General features: G+C 38.9%; 1 long non-coding RNA gene across 3 annotated transcripts in view; it reads left to right on the plus strand.

Moving 5' to 3' along the window:
* Positions 1-18,365, plus strand: part of LOC125322914 — a 78,232-nt gene that overhangs the window by 56,592 nt on the left and 3,275 nt on the right. For 2 of the 3 annotated variants that reach the window (XR_007202270.1, XR_007202271.1), the window contains 4 exons: positions 3,274-3,384; positions 4,661-4,889; positions 6,294-6,392; positions 15,632-16,328. This is a non-coding gene — a long non-coding RNA (uncharacterized LOC125322914). Of the gene's footprint in view, positions 1-3,273; positions 3,385-4,660; positions 4,890-6,293; positions 6,393-15,631; positions 16,329-18,365 lie in introns of those variants that run through there. The other variant, XR_007202272.1, reaches the window with a different exon arrangement.

Consider the following 18,365-nt stretch of genomic DNA (forward strand, 5'->3'; position numbering starts at 1 on the left):
ACTTAGATAGGAGGCATAGCAATTTTGATTTGAATGAGTTACCAATTCAGTGCTCATATATCTACTTAAGCTGTCAAAACATAACATGCCATGGAATATATTATATATATTAGACGGGTCAGATTTAGGCCACTTCCTTCCCACAGACAAAATCAGAGATGGTTAAGTAGGGCACAGATTTTAAACTTGTTCATGGCCTCCGATAATCCTACTCTCAACAATTCCTGTTGAAGGAGCCAAAAAGAGAACAGATGGAATCAGAAGGAATAATTTATATATTTTTTTTTGTTATTACTGTATATGAGCCTCATGTTCTCAATGCTTTCCTCTGACAGAAGTCCTTAAACAGCCAGGCATGATATGGAGCAGATGACTCAATCATTTGACTACATCTCTCACTCTCCAGAAGTTGTCTGAGATTCTCATGTACTTCCTGCATGTTGCTGCAGTCTCACTGCCACTGTCAGCCCCCACACCAGAAGTATTAGCTTGACATATTACTGCTCTGTAATCTGCAGCCCAGCTGGCTCTTGTACACGAAGCTGGGGAAATGGAAGGAGACTAGGATGCTCTGAAGCAGATGAGAATTACAACTCAGTAGGGCTCAGTGTTGAAAATAAGAACGTAAGGAACACCCTACAGTGCAGGACCAGCATTCTGCCTCCACCACTGTCTAGGAGATACTATTCAGGGAGAGCATGTGCTCTCGGCCACTATCTCCCTACCACTCTGCCCACGTCGAGAGTCATTGATTAAGGAATTCCTGTTAATTTTCCTTCATATAGTGTTAGACTGGTTTTCTAGGAGTTCCTACTTCCTTGTATCCTCTGCTGAAACTGTCTCAAAATTTGCGGCAACAAATTTACGGGCGATGAAGGGTTTGGTGAGTTAGCAGCTCTGCATTCACTTCATTGATTGCCTTCGTATTTCCCACTGAGTATTCTCCACTCCAAGTTTAGAATTAAGTCCTTTAAGTCTCTTCTTTTGATACAGTTACTTGACATCCTTAATCACTTGTCCTGCCTTTCTCTGTACCTTTTCTAACTCGGCTACGACTCCTTGTGATATGAGGATCAAACTTCAGACAGTGCCCAAGATGTGTGAGATTTTGCACTGCAGCAAAATTATGTTTTCTGTTATGTTCTCAATGCCCTCTCTGATGATTTTTGACTTTTTTTTCCTCTTGGCTACTACTGTATATTAAGTTAATGACTTCAGAGAACTACTGGTGATGATTTCTAGCTCTCTTCCCTGAGGTATAACTGCCAATTACAAGTTCACAATCCCAGAAGCATGGTTTAGACTACTTTTCCCTCAAGATTAATTACTTCATATTTTTCACACTGACATTAATTTGATAGGTTTTTGTCCACTCACTCAGGTTTGTGAGATCTTTCTGGGAAACAGGCCTACCAAAAACCACTTCCCTCACCTGCAACTGCAACATGCAACCGTGCGAAATCCCTCGTGGGACTGGAGCACCTTCAGTACACAAAGCCCTTGCAAATGCCTGGCAAAGAGGCAACTCAGCTCATGGGAGTATCTATTCTCCTACCTGAACAGGGTCTCAGGGGCTGGGAAAGCAGGAAGTTGAAACACCTGCATGCTTAGCAAGGATTGTCTGTATGACTGTATGTACGTCCTGCATGACTGCAAAAGTGTTCTTCAGCCATTTCTAGAATGACTAAATTATAAAATGCTTGCATTTGAGTGGTTATGATTTAATCTTTAAGATCAAAAAAAAAGGGAAAGAATTTCCTTGCCTGAACAGCTATGAGAATTTTGCAGCCCAGTGAAGAGTTCACAACATACCTTCTCCTTCACTGGCTTCTGTGTGCAGTGACAGCTGGTCTGTCAGCTCCTCTGACCGTTCCGTTTGTTTGTTCAGTCCTTTGGGATACATCTTTTATGTTAGGCTAGTCTTATCTACAGGGACATCAGAAACATCAGTTTCCCTGCCATGTCCATGCAGATCCAGAAAACAGAAAGGTAAAGGAAACATACTTTACATCCCATTGTGAATTTAAACAACATTGTAGTGTAATATCAGGCAGGCAAATTAATTTCAGCTGCAATCACAGAGACAGATTACATCACTGTTTTCAAAACTTCCCAATATAAGACATATTTAGCAATGAAAAGTAGCAAAATTAGATTTTTAACTGGCCAGGGAAGACCTGACCAAGGAATGTCAGAGACAGGAGACGTTAAGAGCCTGCAAGAATCATGCAAAGGGCTGTCAGAGTCAGAGCAGCAAGTACCCTATGGACTCTTGAATCTAGCAGCTAAAATAGCAGTACACATGCCAGTTGTTTTGATGGTCAGTGCTTTATGTGCTGCATGAACCTTGCTTCTCTTTATCCAGTCTTTGTTTCCAAAGCTTGTACTGAAATGAAATGCTTCAGAAATGGACTTTGCAAGCAACATTTCACTCTTCAGTAAAGTATGTGAAAGCCAATTCAATCTTCCAGTGCTCTCCTACAATGTGGAACTTACTCATTCATCATCTTTCATGGAGTTCGTCTTTCATTTAAAAAAACCAGCACAATAAGATTATACCATAAAAGTCAGATCATACATTCTGCCTCAGGTGGCCACTCCTAGAATCCCTCTTCCAGGATGACTTAGTCCATACTCTAAATTAGCATTCCTTGGAAAAAAATTACCTGTTTCCCCTTAGGTCCTGTCTCTGCATGCCAGAAGCTTTCAGTTAAACCTTTCTCAGCAGTGCAGATGCCTGCTTCCAGGGCAAGGTCCCTCAGGCAAACAGTCTCAGCCTTGCACAGGACAGCAGGAGCCTAATCTTATTTCCTGACTGTGACATATGCAGAGAGGCTGAGAGGGCTGGGATTGTTCAGCCTAGGGAAGAACTGGCTTGGAGGGATTCTCTCAGTGTGTGTAACTATATGATGGTAGAGAGCGAAGAAGACAGAGCCAGGCTTCTCAGTGGTGTCCAGTGAAAGGAAAAGACACATATCTAAATACAGGAAATTCCATTCAAACATAAGAAAAAGGGCTTTTTTTTCACTGTAAGGCTGGTGTAACATGGGAACAGGTTGTCAAGGCAAATTGTCAAGTCTGTATCCTTGGAGATAACTGAAAACCCCACGGGACATGCCCTGAGCAACCTGCTTTAGTTGACCCTGTTCTGAGCAGGGAGGGCTGGATGCAACAGCTGTCAAAGGCCCCCTCCAAACTCAACTCTTCTCTGTGATTCTCTGTGAGCACTCACAGGCTTGTAAATATTGAACTCATTGCTCTGCTTTGTTGCAGATTTGTCACAGGATATACAAGGGTTTGAACTCTACTCTCAAGCATGTGTGTTTTGGACAGTATTTATACCGAGACAACTCAGGAGAAGAGCAATAAACTTGAAACACACAGGTATAACTTGTGTTTGGACACCTGTCTCTGTCACGTGCTGTAAGGCTGGCTTTCCACCAGGAAGGAAAAGGCAGAATACCCCAGAACCAGTGTAATAGCCATGTAGGACCCTGTCTCAGGAAAGAACTTGCATTTACTGCACATATATTTGCCTACAAATTTTAGTGGACCTTGCTCAATAACTCTGCTGAATCAGGACTAAAATCCACCAATAGTAACAGGCGCTTCACCTCTACAGGGTGACCTACTTAATTACACTAATACCTTTTAAGAGATTTATTCCTCTCCTGAGGTACACATTTTCCCTGGTGTTTTAGGAAAGTCTGTGACAGATATTATGATGTGTTAGGTGAACTGCTAAAGATTCCAAATAGTCCCAGATAACAAAAAACATTTTTTCTCTAATGTACTTTAGAGGAGTACAGTAAATATATCTGGAAACTTAAGAGCACCAGTTGAAGTGTTTATGAAGTTGTACTTGAGCTATTCGGTTTTAACAGTGCTTAACTATAATTTAGTGGTCTTATTTGCAACATTTTTTGTCATTTTTATGACTTTTTTTTAATAGGACTAGGCAATTTACAGTGCTGTGCCACTGTGGGTTAGAGCATCATGCTACAAAACTGAGATGCACCTTTTGTTGTTCCATATGGCAGCCCAGCTTCTACATCAGTTCTAGGAACCCTTTTCCACAAGTGTGTGTACAGACACCCCTCAGCCTCATTTACCCATCCTGAAGCAACACAGAGGGTTTAGGCCAAAAGACATCCCTTTGAAGACATTTCAGTTGTCTCACCAAATCCATTAACTGTTCATTTCCAGAAGAATGCAAAGATGCAACCAGAGTACAGATACTGCTAATAAACACACCAGAGGTTACTTCTCCATCAGATAGTGCTGAAAACAGTTGTTTTTCTGACGTGACCAAAGTTAGATGAACTCAGCACCTGTTGTAGAAAAATGTGGTAACTATGTTTTTCTAAAGCAGATGTTGAACTCCTTTGACCTTAGTCACATCAGCCAGACAAATGGACAACTGTTTTTCACCAAGAAAGAGCACGTTTATCTTGACATACAGTAGTTTCTGTGATTTTGAGAAAGCCCAAGAGTAAATTCTGAAGTTTATAGTTTAATAATTTCAATAAAGTGAAACTCAGACCTGAACTAAACACCTTCTCCAACCTAAACTTGAACTTTACGAGGTTTGTGATTGATTAGTTTATTTGACGCCTCTTACAAGGACACCAGTTCTTATTCTAGTCTCTTTTTTTTTCAGCCATCTGGAAACCTATAGCTGACCTCTCCAGATGCACTCGTTTTTCAACCTCGACTAGTTCTGAAATCCTTGCCACCCTAACCTCTGTAATACCATTCAGCACGTCTGGTGCTTTCTAGAAGAGCCATTTCTTGGGTGTGATATGAGATTGATGTGATGTGATATGATATGCTATGATATGATATGATATATTAGCTTTTCTTACTTCATACCAGTTCCTCCAGGAAGGGTAAGTAAATTTGTCCATTTCATAACATGTGTGAAAATCACATAGTGAGTAAAAAGATTTGTCCAGGTAGATGTTTTCCTTCTGATTTAGGTTTTATTTCCTCCCAAGTTATAATTGAGCTACCTTTTTCCAGAGGGAAAAGATACTATTCTATATAGTGTCTTTCAATGAAAGTTGGTAACAGTGTAGCTCACAAGGCTTTACCCTTTTTTGGTAATTTTCAGGTGCTTGGTTTCAAAGACCAAATAGTTACGCCTTCCACTTACAGAGTACCAAGTTGTACTGAAAACAAACCCATTTCAACAGTTGTATGCAATCATGAAATAATAATACTTTAACTTGTTTTCAAATAATTAATTAGCATTTATATTCAAGTAAGAGATTAGACAAACTGCAAAGTGTACAGTAGTGTACAAGAATGTTCACATACACATGTAATAAAAAATATAAACACAAGTGTTCCTAAGATATCATAATAGAAATTCTGTTCCCAAAGCAAACAGAATTTTACTAAGATTAATTAATGGTCTCATTTTTATTCTTCTTCTTCTGATTTTTTATTTTCCCTGCCCCTAACTAGCCCCTTGATATATAGAAATAAAGAAATTTGAATTTCTTTGTTTAATTTCATGAATACCCACTGTGAGCCCTATCTAAAAATTGGTTCGTTCAGAAAAGAGATCATAATGAGCAGGGAATTACTTTTTTATTTTTCAATTTAAAAAGGGGGCATGAAGTTAGTTCAATGAATGGACTGTTGGTTCCTAGGATTTTCAAAATGTGTGAAAAGCATCGTGTGAAAAAAAATGAAATTATTTCCTACTTTGTCTATGTTCAGCAGCAAAGGGAAGAAAACAGTCTTATAGTGTATATATTGAACTGGGATTTGGGACATTGATAGAGTGCATGCAAAATACATGTCTACGTGCTTTTAGAGTTAGCATTCGTGGACTGGAAAAGGTTACTAAGCCTTCCTGAAAAGAGATATAGATATAGATATAGATACAGATATAGATATAAATATAGATATATACAGACACCGTTTGCTTTTCCCCATCTTTTTACTTTCTGGTATAAGAGCTAACTGTTTTGGAAGGGAACTAATTTCTCCTTCCTGATACAGAACCATTTAAAAGTAGTTACTTTTAAGTAAAAACACGCAAAAATATAAGTAGAATACAAAAGAGAGGCAATGCATGTGCCAATGTGGTGGGCTCTGGTAATTTGTCATGCAAGTGTGATTGTTATTTTCCTTCTCTTTTTCAAGCAGTTGTCTGGTTTTACATGCACAATGTGAGGCCCAGACACATGGTATCTTCCTCCCTGCTGCAGGAGCAGGGCTGCTGCACTGTTTCCAAAACTTGTAGTCAGAACATTCACACTCCTTTTCCTCTCCTATTACAGGTGTGGCTTATCCTGGTCCTGTTCTTGCTACCAGACCTTCTCATTTCAGGTCTAGTATGGGCACTCTTGAACAGCAGCACCTCTTGTGATGGCACTGAGGTTAGTTAGTTCTCACATGCAGAGCACACGAGCACCTCACATGGCAAGTGCTTTAGCTGACAGTATTTGAAAGGCTTGTATTTATATACTCCTACAATGCCAGTTTGATCTCATGTTCTGTTGGGTACATTTCTGCCATGAAACTACCCAGTCCGTGCTTAACTGGGGCTGACCAGCAGAGCAATCAGCCAGGCAAGGAGTAGTCAGTGGATCTTTATAGTAAGTAAAACAGTTCTCGCAGTAAGGTGCTGCTCTGGCCTGTCTTGCTCCCCTACAGCAGAATTCACTGATGTGTTAGTGACGGTCTCTGCCAGGTAACAGTCCTAGTCCTTGGAGGAGCTGAATCTGCCCCTGACAGGTCAGCATGGAGCTCCCTCCTTCATCTCAGTGAAAATAGCATTTTTTTTCCTGAAAAAGTCATGCTCGACACTTCTCCTGGGTGTCTTGCTGAGAAAAAGTCCAGTTTCCATGCTAGTTGAAAAATTAATCTATGGGGTTTTTTCTGCCAAAAGTACTCTTGCATGCTCTATATAATCCATGTATTTTTAAAATGATCTGGAAAGGATGAAAACCACAGAATTCTTCTTGTCTTTTGAAATTTGTGTTTCAAGGCTTGTAAAGGGTCCATTATCTCTGCACTGAGACTGTCTTAGTGGGTTACAGATGATGTTAAAACCTGTTAAGCATCAGTAAGGCAGGGCAGCACAGTATGATCTGAAGCTCCATTACAGCTCAGATGGTACTAGTGACCTCTCTGTAGGGTGTTTTCATCTCTGCAAATTGCAAAGCTGCCATCTGGACTCCATTCACCCTCTCTGTAACAACACTACACAAATACAGATACTTTTAGGCACAAGACTGCTCTGTGATGAAAAAGAGAGTCCTTCTGTCTTGATTCATTTAAAGGACTCCAGGGCACTACTCCAGCTACACAGCAGTATCCTGGAGGTACTGCCTGCAGTCACACACTGTGTGAATACATGGATAAGCTTTCAAAGAAAAAGAGACCTTAGTGGTAACTGAGATATTCTTAATCTGTGTTGCCTAAGGGTATACTTGCAGCTTTCTCCCCAGCCTCTTTCTTCTGGGTAGAGAATCACAATCTTGAAAATGTGCAGGATTCATGAAGCCAAGAGGAACAGCATAGGGCCACAGTGTCACTTATGTGCACAGCCTGGCTGTCCAGGGAGGACAGCTGAGGGAGAGAGGGTGCTGAGCACTGCTGCAGGTGCTGTCCAAGCAGAAAACCTCCGCTCTGCTCTGCCTGCACCGTGCATCCTGAAGTCCACATATTGGTGAGTGCCTTCTCTATTCTGGAAAAAGAGCAGACATGCAACAGTGTTGCAGACAACCCAACAGGGGTCCTTGAGGTGCTGCACCGCTGCCAGAAGTGCTTGTGGAAGGATTACAAGTTGTGACCAGGGTGTCTCCATCAGGATAGCCATCAATGCAACAGCAGATCACATCACTGCTTGCCAGCCTGTTTACTGCTCCATGGTCTGAAATTACTCAGACCTGGCTTTGTGAAGCTTCATTTAATTTTCACCTTGTAACACAACATTTTTTTTCTACTACAGAATTATTACCCAGTCACAGTTTTTGTGTTAGGCTTGCACTAAGTATGTCATTCAGTACTACATTTAATGAATATCAGCTACCTTTGAACTAAAGATTTATTTAAATAGCAGGTACAAGAGTACTTTCAAAAATACAAAGAAAATAATTACTTAGAGGGAAACAAGTAGAATTCTGTCACAAACCAAAATAAGTGAGATGTTAAACATCTGAAACAGTTCTCTTGCAAATAAACAACATCAAGTGTTTGCTTTATTGCTGTTACATAGAAGGCTTATAACTTAAGCCTCAGTCAGAAGCTCAGCCAGTACAAATGCTGGGTGGCAGCAACTGGATTTCTGGACCTGGAGCAGGCATCTAGGGGAGGCATAAAACATTTTCCATCTCCTAACCTTCAACACAACTCCTGCTACTCTAACAATTTAAACTAATAGAGCACCTGGCCCTTACTGAGTCTCCATCTTATTGGAAACACATTTGAGTCTGACGGCTGCTTGGGAAGCCAAGAACCACATTCGTCACTGGGGTATCTCATCTGACATCAGTGAGATCAGAATTTGGCTTTAATCCTCCAGAATGCACACGATTTTTACACAGGGACCATGTGAAAATTAACTTTGACTGCTACACTAATTCTACTGTATTTGGAGAAGGACACCGAATGTTTCTCTTTGTTCCAAACTTCTCTTAATAGCATTTTACTTTGCAGCAGCAGATAGGGCTGGGCCTTCACACCACATGCTGTCAGGAATATTGTAGCCTAGAGAATAGCCTGGCTTCCTCTCACTAAAGAACAGAAATTTGTTGTATATTATTTGATTTGTATGCCCTCATTATGTTTTGATTTTGGCTGCTGAATGGAAATAAGAAGACAGAGTATAATTTTGTTTAATGGAAATAAAGTGTATCAAACAAGACATAATAGAAAAGACAACTGCATATTTGCTAGTTGTTTGAAACTACTTTTTTCTTTATCTAGAGATCTTCCAGAAAATCTTTTTTGTTTTTAAGAACAGCTTTAAATGAAGCAAGAGCTTCTGGTAGAAGACTTTTTATAGTTAGATTTTCCTTTTAGCTGGATTTTGGATGAAAATTGGGTTTCCATTCATAAAATTAAATGATATTTTGTTAAATCTCTAGGGTATCAAAGCGTAGGCAATGTACAACTTGTCTTCTACTCTCTGTCAAAAATCTGGTCTTTATGCACCAGAACTTTCAGTCACACACCTCATTTTTAGTACCTGATTCAGATGTATTATGCTTGCACTTTGAAGAGGTGTCTCTGATAATTTAATTTGCAAACTGAACTTGGATCTGAAAATCAAAATCTTCCTAGTGTCTTGAATGCAGCTAATTTGCCACTTTCAAAAATTTAGGCTGGTACTCACAATAAATTAAATAGGAGATTTCTATTTCCAACATGGGCCAAACCCACAAATGCTGGACATCCCTCCTTCTTGCCTGTATTTGTGCATGTGCATGCATGCATATATATGTGTGTATATATATATATATATAACTTGTGCAAAAACTGCCAAGTTTTTCATACAAAAGCTTCTCTAGCTACTCAACCATTTTTGTTGTTCCTCGAATTGGGAGCAATAATTGCCGGGAGCTCTGAACAAGTTGACTTTTACATAATTATCACAAAATCATCTTTATGGAATATTTTTGTGTGAGAAGCATTGTTTGGAAAGCAGTTCTATAAATGACAGACTTTTAATTAACCTTTCTTTTCACTGGCCTTTATCAAGAGGAAAAAATAAGGAAAATGAGGACACATTGCTAGACTTGATTATGCTATTTATTGCAGAGTTTTAACAAACATTTTCATAAATGTTTGACTAAGGACACAAAGATTTACATCCTGCAGTCTAACTTGCGTTTGCTCTAATGATCTTATCTATAAATGATTAGCAGGTTTATGGCATAGGAAAAAGTGGAATTTTCTCTGGTTTTCAGCACAAATCATGCCCAGAACATGTTCTTTGGCATCCTGAAAACCAAAATAGAACAAGAATGTGCTTCTTAGTATGAAATACTAATCTAAATTGAAGCATGTTCACCCTCTGGGGGTTCTATTCTGATTTTTAGTGATTACCAAGTATCTTTATAGATGACTGATTTGGTGAGTGTTCTGCCCAACATTCAGCAGTACAAACACTAGAAATATGTAATTGCATAACATTTAAAGATGTGATTTTGCCAATGAGACGCAAACATAAATTGCAAATAAGAAAAAAGAAGTTTTTACTTTGTCCTCTGAAGTGTGGAACTTCTTAGGAACCTCCCCCCCCCAACATGTGCTATCCTGCATATGGGGAAACTTAGTCTAGAATAAAGCCAGATGCAATCTAAGCTTGTCTAAATGGTGCAAATCTGGACTAACCCCCATTGCTGCCTTCTCCAGGTATTTCTTTATTATTTTGGAAATGGAAAACTGAGAGATCTACATGACTGAACAAGTGCCTTCAAAGCCCGGGGCATGTAGTTCATTAATGCACTAAACAGAGTGACCACATCTCCCAGCCTGCTTGAAAGAGCCATCCACAGGTATAAAGCCAGAATGTTTTTAAAATGAGCAGATGCAACATTTCACTTTGAGTCAAGAAATGGTACTATTAAAGAAACAGCTGCTACTCAGTTATTAGGAGTTAGACTGCTAGTAGGATCAACAGCCTTAGATCACAACTAATAAGAAAAATTTATGTCTATCTTAGGAGGCCTACTCAGTAAAACAGATGCAAAATATGTTAGGTTCTTATTCACAGATTTGGGATGATGTTTCTCATATCCCTTTTGCTTTTGTGGGCTATTAGCAAAAGCCCTTTTCATGACCTTGGAAACATGAGAGAAGATCCTATATTATGGCATGGAGAAGGGGAGTGATTTCCATACTGTTTTTTAGATACTATGACAAAACATTGTTTTGCATATTGTTAAATTTCAAAAGCAGAGCCCCTTTCTTACTTGAGATGAAGTACATGGTTATCTCAGGGGAATGTACATGACAGTTACTGAGTAAAATCAATGATATAAGACTTAGTAGCTCCTAGCTTTATAGATTTTGTAAAATTATGAGATGTATAAATGTTAAGAGGCAACCTAAAATATATTGCAATTTTAGCATTTTACTGTACTTTAATTTGAAAAAAAACCCCAAACAACCTGTTAGTGTCTGTCAGTTTATATCTACAATTGTAGTTGCCCTAAGGTCTTAGAGAAAATAGATTTTTTTCAAAGCTAGGCCAAAAAATATTCTTTATGGCTAGAAATAATGAAAAAAATCAGTATGCATGTATGCAGATGAGAATGCAGGTGCCTTTATCTTGCCTAAATTGAGTGGAAAAAGGCCCAAATGAAGAGTGAGATAATTCTGGCATTTTGATGAAAGCTTGCAAAACACAGGCAGATCTGACAGAGGCAATGCCCTCATCAGAAACAACACTGGATGGATAATTGTTAAGAAATGGATACCCAAAAAATTCTGGAAAAGACCAGTGAAGCAAACAAAGAATTGAAATCCTGCCATCTGTATCTGTTTACATACGGATTGAATCTATTCAGTGCCAAAGTAGTTAGGTCCGCATGTTGCAGAGGAGCAGAGGCTACTTTATTTTCATGTCATAACTATTATCTCATTTTAACTCACTGAGAACACCCATCAAGATACTACTTCAGTGCGTAAAATAAAGTACTAACAGCAGGACTTCAGGGTTTGGAGCCTGCAGGCTCTTTGAGTGGTGTGGAGTAACTTTTATAAACAGGAGTCCCCTCACACTCCATTCTGCCACTCTCTCTACCAGCTGTGCCTTTCATTCATGCCACCACCATTTGTTTAAAGCCAGTGGAGATTTAAAGCACAAATTAAGGTTACAGAGGTAGTTGTTTAATCGGAATGCTAAAGAACATTTCTTTCCCTGTTTCTGCTGGCAAGATCTGCAATAGCATTTCACAGTCGTGGTGTATTTCTCATTGCCAAAAAAAAAAAACTAAACCCGTTGGATTTTGAAGCCCTAGGTAGCACTGGTGCTACCTAATGCCACTTATTTGTAAGTGGCCACGAGAAAAGAAGACAAAAATTAACCTGTAATTAAGCTGTATGAACAGCTGCTAAAATTCAACTTCTGCCTTCAGGAGGTAATTATTTTCAGTTCCTCAGGGAGAGATCATCCCACTGTCAGGCCTCTTTATTACTCTCATACACCATCCCTAAAGATTCCAGTTACCTGGAGTGTACAGCAAGCTTGCTGCAGTGATGCAGTCTGACATCTCCACAAGGTCCTGCTCATCAGGCACTACAGAAAATTCCTGCTGCACATTATCAGGCTTTCACTGCTCCCATCTTTGTGACTAAAGGTGCTACTCATTGTGAATGCTGATTTTTTCAACTTACTTTCTTGGAGTTACTTTATTTAAAATGCTGGGAATAGAATTCTTCTACCAGGCAAAAAAATGTATCTTACTAAACTGAAAAAATGCTGAAAAGGGATTTGCTCCATCTTTCTCCCCTCACAGTATATATACAGAGTATTAATCTTCAGACAGGCAGAGGGTGATAACTGGTGTGAGCAGGCATGCACTACAATCAGCAGTGATTTAATTCCATTCCAGTTCTAACATTTAAAAACATTATCTCTTCCAAGTATCATTAATCAAGTCCTTGTTTAGGAAATACCAAATTAGTTGCTATTGCTAAAAGGCCATCAATAGATTTTCATATTTCAGAGGAATATTCCACTGCTGTTTTTTGTTCATATTTAAGTTGTTGGCTATTAACTTTTCAGCAAGAATGTTACAAAAGGCTTGTTCAGCACATCTCTATCTTCAAACTTGAGACGGAAGGGAACCATCTGCAGAGCATAAAGTATCCTTGGCACGACCGTGATCTCGCAGGCAGCTGCTCTCCCATCCATGAGAGAGAGAGCTGGTTTCAGTGCCTGTGATTTCCTTCTAAATTATTAGAAGTTAATGTAGTTCATACAAGTGACTGGGGTTGTTCTGGCATGTAAGTAATCTAATTAAGGTTTGATTGCTAACTGAATAATTGTGGTTTACTGAACTGTCTAGTGGGAAAAAATAAATGGTTTCCATGCCAAGAAAGAATGTATAACAATAAGACATGATTCTTCAGTTAGGAACTCTACCTTCAGTTACCCACTGAGGTCAGTGTAGCTTCTTAAGGAGAGGAAGGAAAAATTTGAGCCTGTTTTCTCTCTAATCCTATTTATAGCTAGTATACTTACACTCAGTTCATAGTAATTTTCTTCCATTTCTCATTTTGCAGCTTACTTTTAGTAGGTAATATTACCATGTTTGGACAGATTAGGTACCATGCAAGTTTGCTGCCCATTTTGTGGCTTCCTACATAGTTAAGTATCCTTCAATGAGTATCATGTCTTAGCACAGTTGAAGGAAAAATGGATTAAATACAAAGCATGACCATTTGTAAGTGCAGTTCTGCATATGATTAGTAGAAAACTGAAGATTTGAACAATTTTGTTAAGATGAATGAAAGAGGAACGTGAGCAGCTGGTTAACTGCTTCATGAGATGGCTGCTCCATTAAACTCATCTGAAATTGCACTGATTTTCTACAAAAATGTCTGGCACCTGCTTCAAGCTACATTTTTTGTGGCCTGATCACAATGTTCAGAATGCAGTGGTTCACAGATAACATCATATTTTTCTAACTGTACACTCCCGTCAAGCTTTAACTTTCAGTCTAATTTATTGCCTGTTAAATGTAGAGAGCTTGAAAGATTTGAATAGACAGTGAATGTACAGAAACGTTAGAGAGCTCTTTGTCGAAACGTTCCCTTTAACACTGCTCTTACTTAACTTAAAAGTTGCATTTTCTTATCTTGTTCCAAGATAAGGCTACTATTTAGGAAAGTTTTGCAGCATTTCTATGAAATAGGTAGAAATCAAAATATACTGGCTAATCTGAAATGGAAAGTAACTTTCCTGGGGCAATGAATCCAATGGATGGTAAAATCATAATTGGAAGCAATAGAGACATCTGCCTAAATCTCTAGGCTACAATGAAATACCTTTGTCCCCAAATGCCTTTCTAAATCAATTTCTTCATCTATAACACTGAGGATTACATTACATAGCAAGGATTATGTTGTGTTTATGTCTCTGTTACCTCATATGAACATGCCAACTAATACAGGTGTGTGATCAGGTAAGTTTGGGGAATGGTTTCCTGGAGCAGTTTACTCTGAAAAGGTTTTGACAAAGCAAGTGTCAGTCACTACAATTATAGTATTAATGTAAAGCTGATTAGGAGGATAAATTGAAGTTTTCTAATACATTTGGGTGCATTTATATTGATCCTTTGATGTAGCTGGGCATCACAAGGTCATCTCTGCAGGAATTAACACAGACACCCAGAAGAGGATTTTATTTGTAGCTTCTTGCACTGTGGTAACTATAGTTACTGTGCTGTTTCTGTAATTTGCAAACAGTACAGTCTTTTTCAAAAGAAAAGATTATGTCAACAATGGAAAGCTTCATCTCTTTCTCTTACCCTGATGGCTTAACACAAGGAAGTTTTTTGGGGTTTTTTCTTGGCTTATTTTGGGTTTGAAATGTTTTTCTTTATTTTTGCCTGTGCTCCCTATCTGCTTTAGAATATTCTTTCCTGCCTACTCTTCTTCCCTACGTACCAATGTCTTCACATCCCTGTTTTCTTTATCCTTCCCCAAATGTTTTCCTCATTCTGTGTTTCTATTTTCTTTCCATCAACAGTTAATTTGAGTCTCCAGTAAAGTCCCCCTTCCTTACCCATTCCTCGTACTCAGTGATGTTTGCTCTGTCTCTAACCTCTCGTAGCTGTCTGCACTTCCTCTATAGTGGTTTTCTATTACACTACTTCTAAGATCACTCTCATAGCCCTCTCACTCCCCTATGACTTTTTTTTCCAGGTTCTACTGTCTTTGAGTCCTTCCATCCTATCCTAAACAGAGTGAATACTTTCTATTCCCTGTTTCCAGTTTCATACTCCTCACCTGACATCATTGTTTCTATGGCTTTTCTCCCTTCTTTTGATTATCTTAAGGCTGTCATACTTTCTCTTCCCTGCTCTTCCTCCCTGTCTCTTCTGGCCCTCCATTCAAAATACTATTTCAAAATACTGTGTATGTCACACTTTTCTCTGCATGGCTGCCATCTCCTGTCAGTTCTGGCTATGTATTGTGTGCTTTCATAATTGGCACATGTGGCAAATGAGGTATTTTGAAGAGATTACTGCAATTCAATTCTGAGTCCAGGCACTGGAAAGACAGCACAGCTCCTTCAGTAGATAAGAGAGTGGAGCTAGACGTGACAGTTTGATTTAATGGTATGAACATGAACACATCTCATGAACACATCCCTGTGTTAACAGTGGATTTCTCTGTCCTGAACAGTTTAATTCATGTGTCAATATTAAAGAATTTCCTAGGCCACCAACTTTACTCCAATCCTGCAAAATTTCAAACAGATTTGAGCTTTGTTCATGCTGAAACACTGCAATTGTCTGCCCTTGCACTTCCCATCCATGATTTGCGCTTCTGGGTGTCTGCTTTTTCTTCAGGCTTTTGAACCTGTAGTTGACAGATTTCTAACGAGACCAACTTTTACAGTCTTAGGTCTGACAACCAGTTTTTTTTCTTGCAGTCAGTAACTAAAGAAATTCAAGGAATGTTGAACCCTCGGTGAAGCATCACAATCCAATTTTAAAAGAAATGACAATCTGATGGCAGGGTATCCTTGCATTTTGTAGTAAAGACTACAATGTAGCAACATGTACATCAAACTCTGCACTGATCAGCCAGCCTCAGCCTGTGCATTTTCCTGCCTTATGGCAGCAGCAATCTTTGACATACTTAAATACAATATGCCTAATTCTGAATAAAGGTATTGAAAGAGTAATTCTGTTTCTCTCCTTTGAGTAAGGTATTTCCCCAGTGAGAGATCAGTGGAGCTTCCATAAAGAGAAATGCAAGTGTGTGTGTGGGCTAAGCTAAAGATTCCCTTTTATCAGTTCATAAAGACAACATATTCTAACACATCTAGCAAAAAGCTGGAATGTTCACACAAAGGCTTGGGAACACTGTCATCACTGGGTGGAATTAGGCACAAACTGCAGTTGGGGAAACAGTTGCTTGGGCTTTGTGTCCTTGAAATATATTTAACACAACCTGCCACTGAAAAAAACTGGATTTCAGTTATCCTAACAAGGGAGAGTTTTCTCAGCTGAAGGGAGCTTCAAAAGGTGGAGCATTTCTCTGCTGCTCATGACTGCCTGAACTGTTCTTCCCTGAAGCTGCTGCCAGCTGAAGTTCCTGTTTTAACAGATCTGTGAACAATATTATGAGAAGAAAGGTCAGATAAGCACTGATACATTTTTCTAGTGGGCTTGAATGTATCAGTAATCACTATGAGATTGTAACCTGATGAGCTAGACTTTGTGCAGCTGCCAGATACAGGAAAGTTTCCTCTGTTCAACTTTAGTTTCATTTAATTCTTCTCTCTAGTTTCTAATAAAATCAACACTGCTTTCTTTAACATAATCTTGTTTCACCAATTGTTACAGAAGCAGGCTGCTCCAGTGCTATGTAAATGAACTTCTGACCTCTGCAGGTGATAGGAGGGAGGTAAAAGATACTTGGCCTGTAGCGCTTTGCAGCAGATACGAAGCCAGAGTATCTCCAAGATGCTGGTGAAAGTTAGTACACAAAGCAAGTCAAAAAAGGGAGGGATATGTCAGCCACAGGACCAAATACTGACGGGTGTCAAGAAGAATTCTCTTTTACAGTCTCAATATTCTTGGTTTTCTTTGTAAAAACATTTGCCCTCTGCTGTCCTACAAACAGCAATATTAGAAACACATTTTCAAATGATATAAAGAATCACAGCCAGAGGTGGTTATTCAATAAAATGTATTTCACTTAATTTGGACACATGAAATCAGGATAGATGCTTTATTGAAAAAGCTTCTAGAGAATCAATTCACGATAGTGCATAGAAAAATCTGGAACTTCATTAGGACAGTAATCACAAGTTTTCCTTAATGAGGTGTATTTGGCCACTGCCATGGGTTTACATGGTGTTTAACCAGGTGTTAAACGTGTGAAAAATTAAACTTCAATCTTTCCACAGAAACATTGCCAAACAAAGATTAAAGAAGCACAATAAATGAAGTTCAAGATTATTATTCCTGTTTCCTTTAGCACTTTACTTCATTCTGAGCCCACTGCTCCCTTTTGTGTGTGTTTCAGTGTCAGGTCCGGGAAACACTATGGATTTTCATTTGTATATGGGAATGTCAACATTATGAAAAAAGATCATTTCCTGAATAAGCTAAAGACCTGGAGGGCAGCAGGCTTCCAGATCTTGGAAAGCACACGTGTCATTCCATTTCTATTACTTTAGCTTTAATGTCCCAGTTTCAAACCTCAAATCGCTCTGGAGTCCAGAATTTGGAGGCCTGAATTGTCCAGAATTACTGAAACACCATTGAAACAGCTTTTTTTCTAGTAGTAGATGTTTTGGCATGAGGACTGGGAGCACAGTTTTATGTGAAGGAAATTCAGCCCCTGAATTCCTCCCCGGTAACCAAAGGACATGGACACATTTATTTCCTTCCATGGGAATTCCACCAGAAACTGCAGACAGTGCTAGTCAGAGAAGTTCAAGGCCTTCCAAAATTTTAAGCAAAATTTCCCCAAACTGTGAGGTTTTAAAAGTACTGCTTGATATTTATATTCAGAGATCCTATCTACAAAAGAAAGGTACTCTTTCTGTACAGCTTGAGAAGTGAATTTAAAGCAATACAAAAAAAACCTATGCTTTCTGAGCAAATATTTTTTTCTAATTTCTAATGTATTATTTGATTTATTTTGAGAACAGCTAACCGAAAAGGTTTTCTAAATTTCACTGTCTGTAAGGAAAACTTGGGACAAATATCTTTTGCTTTCAGTCTTGCAAAGGATAGCGTGACAAGTTAAAGCTGTAGTTCTTATATGTCCCAGTGGCAAAAGTGACCAAGGACACCACCGAGTAAGATTTGAGAAAGTAAAGGATTTTTAGATGGGAGATGATTCTTCAGTTTTCTGCTAAAGTGCATAAAGTTACATCTTTTGCTGACTCTATTCAAAACAGCTTCGTTTTAAGGCATTTGGATATCTAAATATAGGGTGTATTTTCCTATGATAGTCCTGGTGTTGTGTGCTCACCCACAGTGAAATCAGCCCTTGGAAACTGTAAGAGACAGCTAGAAATAATCTTTAAGAGACAACACAGTACTGAAGATGTGACCACATTTACTAGTGGGAAATTAGGCTTCCCCTAGGTAGGTGTCTTGCTCAAGACATCAACAGAAGACAGGGACCCAACCTCTACCCCTACC

The sequence above is a fragment of the Corvus hawaiiensis genome, chromosome 3, assembly GCF_020740725.1.
Source record: "Corvus hawaiiensis isolate bCorHaw1 chromosome 3, bCorHaw1.pri.cur, whole genome shotgun sequence".
NCBI lineage: Eukaryota > Metazoa > Chordata > Aves > Passeriformes > Corvidae > Corvus > Corvus hawaiiensis.